The sequence below is a fragment of the Pinus tabuliformis genome, chromosome 5_2, assembly GCF_031772625.1.
Source record: "Pinus tabuliformis cultivar Carrire ecotype Pingquan chromosome 5_2, CPIR1, whole genome shotgun sequence".
Taxonomy (NCBI): domain Eukaryota; kingdom Viridiplantae; phylum Streptophyta; class Pinopsida; order Pinales; family Pinaceae; genus Pinus; species Pinus tabuliformis.
This window is the reverse complement of record NC_142306.1, coordinates 594,741,958-594,753,793: the sequence shown is the minus strand read 5'-3', so window position 1 is coordinate 594,753,793 and position 11,836 is coordinate 594,741,958.

Genomic DNA, 11,836 nt, shown 5'->3' with positions numbered 1-11,836 from the left:
AGGTATATATTTGACCAATCAAATCTGAATGCCAAACAAGCTAGATGGTTGGCCATTATTAGTGAGTTTAACTTTGAGATCAGGTACATCAAGGGTAAGGAGAATAAGGTTGCACATTCTCTTAGCAGAAGAGTACATGTAAATCACAAAGCAGCTATGAGTTCGTCTAGGATAGACTTACAAGATCGAATCTTATAGGCAGGAAAACACTATTGTAGGTACATGGAGCTTATGCACAAGTTACAATAGGGTACAAGTGGTAAGAATGTATACTATCACCTTACAGCATATGGTATGATCAAATTTAGGGATAGGATATATTTTGCATATAACAGTGAACTCAAGAAGACTATTTCATGCAAAACTATATTCAAGTCACCCAAGGTACCAGAAGATATTGACAACAGTGAAGAAATTTTATTATTGGTTGAACTTGAAGAAGGGCATGGCAGATTTTGTGGCTAGATGTTTGGATTATCAGCAGGTGAAAGCTGAATGTAGGTATCTAGGTGGAATAATACACTCTATTTCGATTCCAGAGTGGAAGTGGGATTTCATTTCCATTGATTTCATCATAGGTTTTCCTAGGACATCTAGACAACATGATTCCCTCATGTTTGTGCTGGACAGGTTGACAAAAGGTAGCACACTTCATTCTAGTGAAGTCTATGTATTCAACTAGTGTTGTGGCACATATTCATTAGAGATGTAGTGAGGCTACATGGTGTTCCAAGGAATATTGTGTCAGACACAGATTCTAAGTTCACTTCCAAGTTTTTGAAGGAGTTGTTTAGAGGTTTGGGGACAAAGTTGGCCTTAAGCACAACTTATCATCCATAGACAAATAGGAAGACAGAGAGGGTCAACAGGTTATTGGAGGACATGTTGAGGATGTAGGTGATGCATCAACAGATGAGATGGGAGGAGTATCTTCTAGTGGTTGAGTTTTCTTACAAAAATGGGTACCAAGAATATTTGAGGATGAGATTGTTCGAGGCATTGTCTGAGCAGAGTTGTAATACTCCCATCTGTTGGAGAAATCTAGTGAACAGGGTGTTGATTGGGCCAGATATGTTGGCAGATATGGAATGAGAAATGTAGGTTATCAATAAGAATATAAAGTAAGAACAAAATAGGTAGAAACATTATGCATATCAGAATAAGTTGTTTAAGGGGTTTCAAGTTGGGGAATAGGTGTATTTGTGCATAAAGACCAAGAATAGATCCTTGAGGATCGGATAGTGTGCCAAGTTGGCACCTCTGTTTTGTGGACCTTTCAATATCCTTGAGAGGATTGGACAAGTATTTTATCGACTTTCACTACCTCCAACAATGAAAGTCCATGATGTTTTCCATGTGTCATTGCTTAAGAAGTATGTTAAAGATGTTAATCATGTGATTGACTAGTCTATATTGCGAGTGGAGCCAGATGGAGTATTCCAGTTGAAACCTCAATGCATATTGGATATAAATAAGAACATGATTCGGACCAATCAATAGAGCAGGTTAAAGTCTAGTGGAAGCACTTTGGGCCCAATGAAGCTACATGGCATATGGAAGATTAGATGTGCGCTATGTATCCTTCTCTATTCGTTGGTTGAGCAAATGTTTTTGGTATATGTTTTGGTGTGATGTATTGGTACATGTACATATGTATATGGATGTAAATATTACCATGAGTTGTGTTATAGATATCTAATAAGTGGTATGCGCATCATGTTGTTATGGTTATTATGTTTCCATGTGTCATGTTATTTTTCTTCTCAATAGGTTGATCATTTTAAATACTACATCGAGCTAAGTTATAAAGCTCCATGGAAAATATGTTTTTCTTACTGTAAATTTTTTGGTTGTAGGTGTCGTTGAACACCAAGGACGGTGTTCCCCCAACGAGGAGGGTTTTGTAACAACCCTGGTCAAACTTCCATGTAATAAATTTAATAAATAAAATATAATAACCAAGGTCATGGGACACGTATTCGAAGATGGATGTTGGGAAAAAAATCTACGTCTGGGTGTTCCTTTGGTTTATTATGGCTAAGGAAATTGGCAAAGGCTTTCAAAAGGCATGAGGCATTAATTGGAATTTTATTTATGAAAATAATGGAAATTAGGAGAAAAGGAAGGTGAAAGGTCGCAGGTTGCATATGAGGATGAAAATGAAGGAAAATGATGGAAAATTGAAGAATAGAGAGGCCTCATTAATAAAAAGGCTTATGAGGATCAGTTGGTACCTTTTGTCAGTTCAGTTTTGGAGCTCTCTCTCTCTATTCTCTCTCTCTCACACTCTCTGAGACTTAGAGTTTTCTTGGAGCACTTCATATTTGGATCAAGGAAAAGAGTAAGAAAAGATTAAGCAAGGAAGAGCAGGATCAAGTAGGTACAATGGGATTATTTACAAGTATTGATTTGCATGTGTGATTTCCTTGCTAGATTTTCCATGCATGGTACATGCATGTGCATATTTGGTTCTCGTGTCGTTGTTGGCATGGTTTTTCCAAGTGTGATAGTTTTCTTTAGCCTTTCCTTTCCATTTTCAGATATCCATGGTATGATGGGTTCTCTTGTATTTGGTTGAGTTGTATTTCTTGATGGTTCCAAAACTGAGTGAGGTGATCTCTGAAAGAAAGAATACAAGGCCTAGGAATCCCTGAATCGAACTGGGATTGCGGTAAAACTAGATTTTTTGTGCCTCGGTGGGCCTAGGAATTCTTAACTGATGAATGGTGGGATATAAGGTAAATACTAGAGGTGTGTTCCCTCGATTAGGCCAAGGAATCCTTGACCGATGAATGGCAGGATATACGGTAAATCCTGGAGCATTGAGTCTTGATTAGGCCCAGGAATCCTCAAGAGTTGTATGGCGGGATATACAGTAAATCCTAGAGAATGGGAGACAAGAAAATTCTTCATGGTGTAGGTGGAGAAATACAGTGGCATCCATGCTTGTTTAGGGCCTAGTGTTCGATTGGGGATTGTGGTAAAGCCTAAGGAAACCTAGTTTGGTTTGGTTTTGAGTCCCACATTCATGCTTGGAATATGGCATGAGGGTGATTGGATAAAAGAAAGATTTGGTTTAGCCAATATATGGTTGGGTGGTTCATGGAAGTCCCAAACCTGGTTGGCTTTTGCATTCATTAATAATAGTTTCTTCTCCTTGGTATTTCATGTGTAAATGTACTGGCTTATATGTGGATTATATGGTTGTTATATCCTTGTTATTTATGTTGGTTATATGTTGGTTATGAATACGATTTATGAAAGAATTGATGTATGGATCTCATCATGTTTTGATTAGTAATTGAAAGTGTAATTAATATCTGAACTAATAGAAGAGAATGAAACTATTTTGATATGGCAACAATGTTCCTTTATGAATCTCAGATAAGTATGAGACCCCTATGCTTAGATCTGTTGTTATGACTTGTATATTACATATTTGGGACATGTTTGAGGAAATGCATGTCATGGCTAGTAGCGGTTCAGTCGAGTCATTGATCAATTTTTTACATTATTGCCTTTGTTCCAATATTATTTATCATTTCTAAAAGTTCTATGAAGTTCTAGGCAGTGGTCTGAGCCTTGGCCTTGAAAAAGTGGCATAAAACCCGGGGTCACTGGGTTAGAACTAGTTGAAAATGTCCATAGTCGCTAGCATGCCTTTGCTTTGGGAGAATTTGGAAGTCCTCAGTCACATGCATGGCTTGTCATGGGAGTGGTTGCGGGTCCAAATCAGTGAAATGTCAAATTACCTTAGGGGTTGGTCACCTAGAAGGGTTGGTTGGATCCTAAAGGTTCTATAGCATGTGTTAAAGTTCATATTGTTTTGGTTTTGTCAGTTCCACTTCCTTAACTATACATGGGTAGTTGAATCACATGATAGTTTCCTCTTGTCAGATGTTTACCCTAGAGGACCAGTTAACTTGGGTAAGTGTGGGAGGAGGGAGTTATAGTAAGCAAGGCCAAGGATAAAGAAGTTGTCGATCTTGAGAACTTAACCCGCACCATCAAGTACTTGTCCAATGAGTTGGAAGAGTTAAAACAAAAGTAAATTGAGATTACCATGAGAAGGAAGCCTCCTAAATTCAACTTTTTGAGAAGGTCTTCCAACTTCGGCAGCACCAATAACCTGTCGGCCAAGTCTGCACAAAGCTCAAACATTGTGTTGAATGTTGAGAGTATGGGCATGAACCAATAATGCTTGTTTTATCAAGAATATCATTTAGACAAAAAATTCCCACAATGGAACCATAACATGAACATTATTACTGTGCATATCATTAAAACAATACCTTTTGATGAGCATATTGAGCTAGTGAAAGAAAAGGAAAAAATTGCTAGTGTTGGACATGTAGTAAATACACTCAGTTTGGTTTATGTAGCTAAGAAGAAAAATTTCAAACTACAATCGTTTAGTGAGGACTTGGTCCAAAAGAAGAAAAATTGATAGAACTTGAGAAGCTAAGGGCCAGTCTCTCGACAAGAGTTAACAAAGTAGAAATTGAAAGAGCATTTTCTAAGGAAGATCATACTACCCATCAACTCAACCCGGAACACTTAGAGCAAGTATGGAAATGTGGCTACAACTTCTGGGAACAAAAAAGGTAAGCCCATCATACTGGAGGTAGTAGATAAAGCAACTCCTCCATACATTTCAAAAATGTCTCCCACACTTGATTATAAGATCGTCAAAGACATGAAGAAAGCTTGTGAGAACAATTCGATCTTTGAACTTACAAGGATCGTGAGCTAAACGGAACTACTTCTCCACATTTTGAAATAGTTTGCCTCAGATAACAATGCTTCTTTACAGAAGGGATTTGGTAACTCGACTGATGCCCTAGAATCTGTGCTTAATTCTTTAACATTGGATGCAAATACACTTCGCCCTCCATTTTTGTGAACGTTTGAAATTTTAAGTTATAATTTACACAATTACTTAGTTGATTCGGGTGCATTTGTAAATATAATTCCCTTATCTGTAACTCAGAAAATTAATTAAAAATGGGATAAGGTAGATGCACAAATCATTTAGTTGGATAGGGCCCTTTTCAAATCTATAGGTGAACTCATAAATGTGCTTATTTTCTTATCACTCGGCCAACGAGTTCACCCATGTATAAATATAGTAATTATGGAAATTTGAAAAGTGTATGGTGTTTTGTTGAGCAAAGACTAGTCTAGAAAACTACAAGGTTATTTTGCTACTGATTGGTCACATTTATGGCTTCCATATAAGGGCAAAAATAACCAAATCTGAGTAAACTCTAAGCCTTACATGAAGAAAATTGTCACACCCTTCGAGGGAAAAAATGAACTAGTATCGTTCACAGATCTTGCCTTTGGAAATCGATTTTTAGAAATTGATATGGGGTGCTATCATACTCAGCCTTCCCCATTCCCCCCTAACAGTCAGTTGGAAATCCTTCCTAGTATAACTAACGAAAATGGCATTTGTAGAGTAAGTACTACTACTACTACTACTAGTGCAGTGCATAGTCCTTGTACATATGATGTTTGGATTTTTTATTTTGATGATTAAAAGATGTAGGAGGGATCTAGAACTGGTTGTCTTTTATTAGACCTGTGAAAGAGGAAACACTTGATCTCAAGCTGCTTGGAATTTGAGTGCACAAACAACACTACAGAATATGAAGCACTCATTTTGGGCTTACAGAGGACCATTAACCTCAATTTTGGGATCCTCAAAGTTGTAGGTGATTCTAGAATCTTCTACAATAGGTACTCAATACTATTTGTCAGACCAGGAGGTAACTCCTCAAATCAAATCATGAAATTCATTTAGGTTGTTCATTATTATGTACAAAAGGGAGAGATTGTTCATTTCATCTCCCAGTTTCTCTTCATCTTTTCTATTATTTATTTACATTAATTATAGTTGTTCACATAATCCCTATGATTAGGTGTCAACATTCCCCCCCTTAATCTGAAGGGATGTTGGTGAGTCCAAGCATTGTTCTGAATCTTTCAAGCTTTTCTCTTCCAAGTGCTTTGGTGAAGATGTCTGCAATTTGCTCATTAGTGGAACAAAGGTAGAGATGGATTGTTTTGGCCTCAACGTGATGTCGAATCAAATGATATTTAGTATTTATGTGCTTCGTTCGATGATGGAACTTTGGGTTCTTGGCCAACTTTATTGCCAAGGTATTGTCAATCATGAGTGGAGTCGATTGCACTTGTTTTACCTACCCATCTTCAAGAATTTTCATAAGCCACACAATTTCTTTTGTTGCCTCAGATGTTGCCACATATTCTGCCTCTATTGTGGAATCTGCTAGAACTAATTGTTTGTGTGATCTCCAGGAGACAACTCCTGATCCAAGACTCATAGCATAACCTGAAGTAGATACCCTAGTTTCTTTGTCTCCATCGAAGTCTGAATCAGAGTATCCAATCAAGCTAAAGTCGCCCACCTGTGTATACTTGATTCCAAAGTCTTGAGTTCCCTTCAAGTACTTTAGAACTCTTTTTGCAGCAAACCAATGTCCCTCACAAGGCTTTTGCATAAATCTGGAGAGGATTCCAACAACAAACGAAATGTCTGGTTTGGTAGTAGTTAGGTAGTTGAGACTTCCTACAAGTTGTCTATACTTTGTTGCATCCTCAAATTCTTTTCCTTCAATGGATGTGAGATTTAAGTTTTGTTCCATTGGAGTAGTCAGAGGATTGCATTCAGTCATGCCAAACCTATTCAACAGATCTCCAATGTACCTCTTTTGAGAAAGGAATATGGACTTCGGATGTTGAGTTACTTCAATACCAAGATAGTAATGAACATAGCCCAAATCAATCATTTCAAAACCTTTCTTCAATTCCTTCTTTATGGATGCAATGTAGATTTCATTGTTCCCTGTCATCAAAAGATCATCTACATATACCACAAGATATACAACTATTTTTCCAACTTTCTTGACAAACAAAGTTGCATCATCAAGGTCATAATGTTTGAAATTGAGTTTCAGAAGATGCTCAGTTAGTTTTTCATACTAGGCTCATGGTGCTTGTTTGAGGCCATACAAGGATTTCACAAGTTTGCATACTTTATGTTCATGTCCTTTCACAACAAATCCTTTAGGATGGGACATAAAAACATTCTCTTTTAGATCTCCATTCAAGAAAGAATTTTTTACATCCATTTGATGGACTTTCCAATTGTTCTGAGCTGCTAGGGCAAAGAGTGTCTGGATGGTAGCCCATTTTGTTGTGGGGGAAAAATTCTCCTCATAATTGACCCCTTCCTTCTGTGAAAAACCTTTTGCCACAAGCCTGGCTTTGTGCTTGTCAAGTGAGCCATCAACTTTATACTTGTTCTTGTAGACCCACTTGCAACCAATTGGTTTGGTTCCTAATGGAGGATCAACCAGCTTCCAAGTGCCATTCTTTATCAAGGAATTGGCGGGCTCCAATATTGCAGCAATAATGTTGCAACTCCTGGGACTCCCTTCTTTACTTCTATCAACCCGGTAGTTCATAACAAACTTGGAAGCGACAATACTATATGCACAAGTACTAGCTTTTGCCGCAGCTGTCACTAGATCAGCTGGCACAAGTCCGCTAGGAGCTTAAGCCAACTTCTATGAGCTCTGAGAAGAAGCTTTTAATGGTGATGGATGAAAGATAAATCAAGGGAAGCTAGTCTACTTGTAGAGAAAAGCTGAAAGTGAAAAAGGAAGGCAAACCTAGCAAACCCTAGTTCTACAGACCAACAGTACCGGTGCAAAGAAAAATATGAAAGCAGTGGAAATGGATGCCATTGAATTCTAGAAATATAGAATGTTTGTGACTAAGCTACTCTCGTTGTGAAATCTGAAAAGGAATGTCTTTTTGTATTTTTGAGTAATCTTGTAGAATTATTATGCACGTGCTCGACTGTGTTGACTGTGTAGAGGTTGATTGATGGAAGGAAATGGTGAGGGCGCTTGAAGGAGGTTGGGAAGGTGAGAAGAGGGCCTAAGGGTTCCCTAACACCCTTCTAGAGAGTTTCACAGTGATCGGGTCTCGAAAGACCGCTATCTTGATTTTCTACAGGAAGTCTGCAGGGGTTCTACAGTATATTCTACAGGATGTTCCGAAGGAGATTTTGGAGGGTTGATGGTGGGAGAAAGGTGGAGAAGTGGAGATAGAGGTTGGATGAGGGTGTGAAGAGGTTTAGAACCTAGCAGGTGAAGCTTAGAAGTGATAAGGATGGTTGGATTTGCTTAAGGGTGGATGGAGCAATGCTGCACAAAAATATGGGAATTAGGTCAAAGTGAGGAAATGTGGCAATGAAGGGCAAGAATCTGAGCTAGGGGATGGAATAGGTTGCATTGATGGAGGGAGTGTAGGCAAGGAGGTTTCTTAGATGTTCTGTGCACTACTTCTTGAAACTGACCAAGCAAATCTCATCCAAACTGAGTATCTAGCTATTCTAGCCTAATTTGACTTAGGAACTAGCAATCATTGATGAACAGAAATCTCTTGGTAGAAAATTAGGTCAAACACTTATGAAAGCCAAGCAAGAATGAACCTAAGCATGTAATCACATCTGGTATTAAATTTTACAAATGAGAAACTAACACTAGCAATTGCATGAAGAAGCAAGAACAATGTTTTTGTGGCAGCAGGGACACCATGGCCTCAGCTCGTGGTCCCGAGGAGGGAGAGGTGAGATCCAAGCTTTCCTAATGGCCTTTTTCGAAGATCTTTTCTGCTGTCAACCTATCACATCACTCTGAATCATGAAAGCTTTTTCAATCATCAAAAATGTCCGAGATAACCAAGTAAGATTTTATTCTACTAACAGAAACTATTTTATGAAGGTAGTAAAGAAAAGCATATAATAGTACATGGAGGAGGTCCTAGCACTTGGGTTGGGCCCAACCCCAAGAGCTACAGGCTCCTAAAAGAAGCTCAGAATTGATGCAACATGAAGTTGGTTTCCATTACTCGAAAAAAAACCATGTCCAAAATGTGTTATAGCAGAAACTCCAAAATGGGCTGAGAAACAAAGCAACACTATAGTGCGAAATACAAATGTTCAACAAGTAACCTACAAAGGTTGGAAGCCTCCCTACTTATGCACTATGAGGACCTCCAGCAGTCCTCCTTAATTCAAGGGGCTTGGCTGCTCAAAACTGCAGTACTCAACCACTTCATAAAAGCTGCTCGGTTGCCTTTGGAAATCGACTTTGGTGGGCTGCTGAACTTTGAGCTGATGGTGGAGAACTCGAGGAAGGGGTCATTTAGTGCAGGAGACACCCTTCCTACGAATCCTCACCTTTGTCCCCTCGTATTTGGCTGTCAAATGGTCCATAAATGCTTGACCTTGGTCCAAAAGTTGTCCAAAAATCTGCAGCAAACACGTATTAGCCTTCATGGTCTAGTGACTATGCTCATTCATTCAATTATCATAAACATACTTCAAAAGCATACATAAACTATGAAAAATGGTGGATAAATGGAGAACAATAGGCAAAATGAGCCCAATAAGTTACCCATTTTTGGGGCTCATCATCACCCCCCTGCTAAATGGGTTGCTCATCCTCTGAGCAACTAATCTAGCTCATCATCCTTGATAGCTTTGACTGCCTCTCTCATGTCCTAGGCCTCTGAGGTGATGTCTTCTTTCCGGTCATGAAATTCCACTTTTCTTTCCACTTCCTCCCACTACCTGTTTTCTTCTTCTTCCTTAACTCCTTCCAGCAATCCTAGAAGCAAGGGAGGACCGAACTTTAGGCCGATCCAATTGGCCTACAGATTTTGCATTGACTGTTTATAGAGGGGTACCCTTGCCAAGGCATCCCTCATCCTGGTTGGAGAGTGGTATTCTCTTATCTTCAAACTGTGGGGCAGTGTGTTCCACCTCCTTGTGCAAGCATGAAGACAGTTCTCCCCCAACAGTCTTTCCATGTCCTCAAAGTGGGCAATAGCTTGAGCTTGTCGTTCAATGTAATCTGGTAAATCCTGAGGGTTGTTGGCCAGGTGCTGATGTATCTTTTGGTTCTGCCCTGATCATGAGTGGTTCACTCAGCTCCCTATTTATAGTATCTCGAACCTTTGCTAACGTTTTTTCCTCATGATTTAGCCAGGAGGCCATAGCCATAAGCTGCACATATCCCAATGTAGCATTGGGGTCCCAAAGAGTCATGTTTGGAAGGGCCAAGTTGTGTAAATAGAATTTAGATAACTTAGCCTTATCCTCTACTGAGCTTTTGTCACACAATGTCATGAATTGATGGTAGCTTTGAAATGGAGTGGTGCCCCTTTGGGCCAAGGTGTTAATCTGGAACTGCAACCATTAATATTTAAGATATAGGGCATATGACTTGGCAGGTTGCCTACACTACAAGGCCTCTACTGCCAAATTGGCCATGCAGGCCAGTTGGGCTTCCTTTTCTTGTACCTGCTGCCTTAGAGACTGTATTTCCTCAGCTGCTTGTGACTCCTTCTCCTATAGTTGTTTTGTTAGTGCCTCAACCTTGGCCTGCAGCCCATCCACTTCCTATTGTTCATCAGAGGTTTCTTTGTCTGCTGAATGCTTTTCCTGCTGCTACTGTTCTCCTAGAATGGAGGGCCTGATGTCCTTATGAATTCCCTGTAACTGTAGTTGTTGTTTCAGCAGCTCATTCTCTTCCTGTAGCTTGGCCCTCTGACTGCTTTCCACATGCTTCACCATGGCTAATTCTCTCCTTGACTCCCTGTCTAGTCAATTTAATGTCTTAAATTTCTCTACATAAATTATCAATCCGGGTATCGTAAACTGATGAAGTGTGGTGCACCATATGTGCTTAGTTAACCTTTCTCTTACTTCGTTGTTTTATAGTTTATGTTGTTTTTTTGGGGTTTTGTTCTTGTTGGTTTTCTAAAGTGTTTAATGCAAATGGAAATCCTATCCTAAGGTCTTAAGAATACTTTTAAAGGACAAGTATGGATAAAGATTTCAAGACAAGGCCTATGTCCCTGATGATAACTTCCAAAACTTAGCACTTCAAAAGAACTTAAAACATGTTATTGATGGAATTAGTATTTAAACAAAAGTGTAAATATATAGCTAGTTCAATCAAAATAAAATGCAATAACCAAACAATGAGCTAGTGACTATGAGACCCAGTATCCTTGCTGCTTCAGCAGAAGGACAAGATGATTCTATCATGTCATTAGTCATTAAAAGGCTATGTGCATCACTAATCTACAATCAACATAGAATGCAACAACCAAACAATGAGCTAGTGACTATGAGACCCAGTATCCTTGCTGCTTCAACAGAAGGACAAGATGATTCTATCATGTCATTAGTCATTAAAAGGCTATGTGCATCACTAATCTACAATCAACCGGTTGAACACACTTGCATGAATTAAAATTGCATGAATGAAAAATCTAATCTATCAAACTTGAAAGAAATTTATGTACAGCTAATATACAGTAGCATAACAAAATTAATGTAAAACAACAGTAATCAAAACAGCTTGTTATGTACAGCTAATGTACAGAAGCATAACAAAATTAAATGCAGAATTAAATGACAACTATACAAGGCTTTAGTGTGCAGGGGCCCTCTGCCACTTGCATGAATTAAAATTGCATGAATGAAAAATCTAATCTATCAAACTTGAAAGCAATTAAATAACATAATGAAATCAAAGCAATATTTGCAAAATGAAATCTACTCTACCTTACATTCTAATATGCTCCATGACATCTACTTCACATCTCCTTCCATGTTGAGAACATCAAAGCTTTATTCAATTTCTTCAAAAGTACAAAGTACAACAAAGTTCTCCAAAGCTTTCAAAAGCCATCAAGGAAGTATTACAAACTTAAGAACTAGGGACTA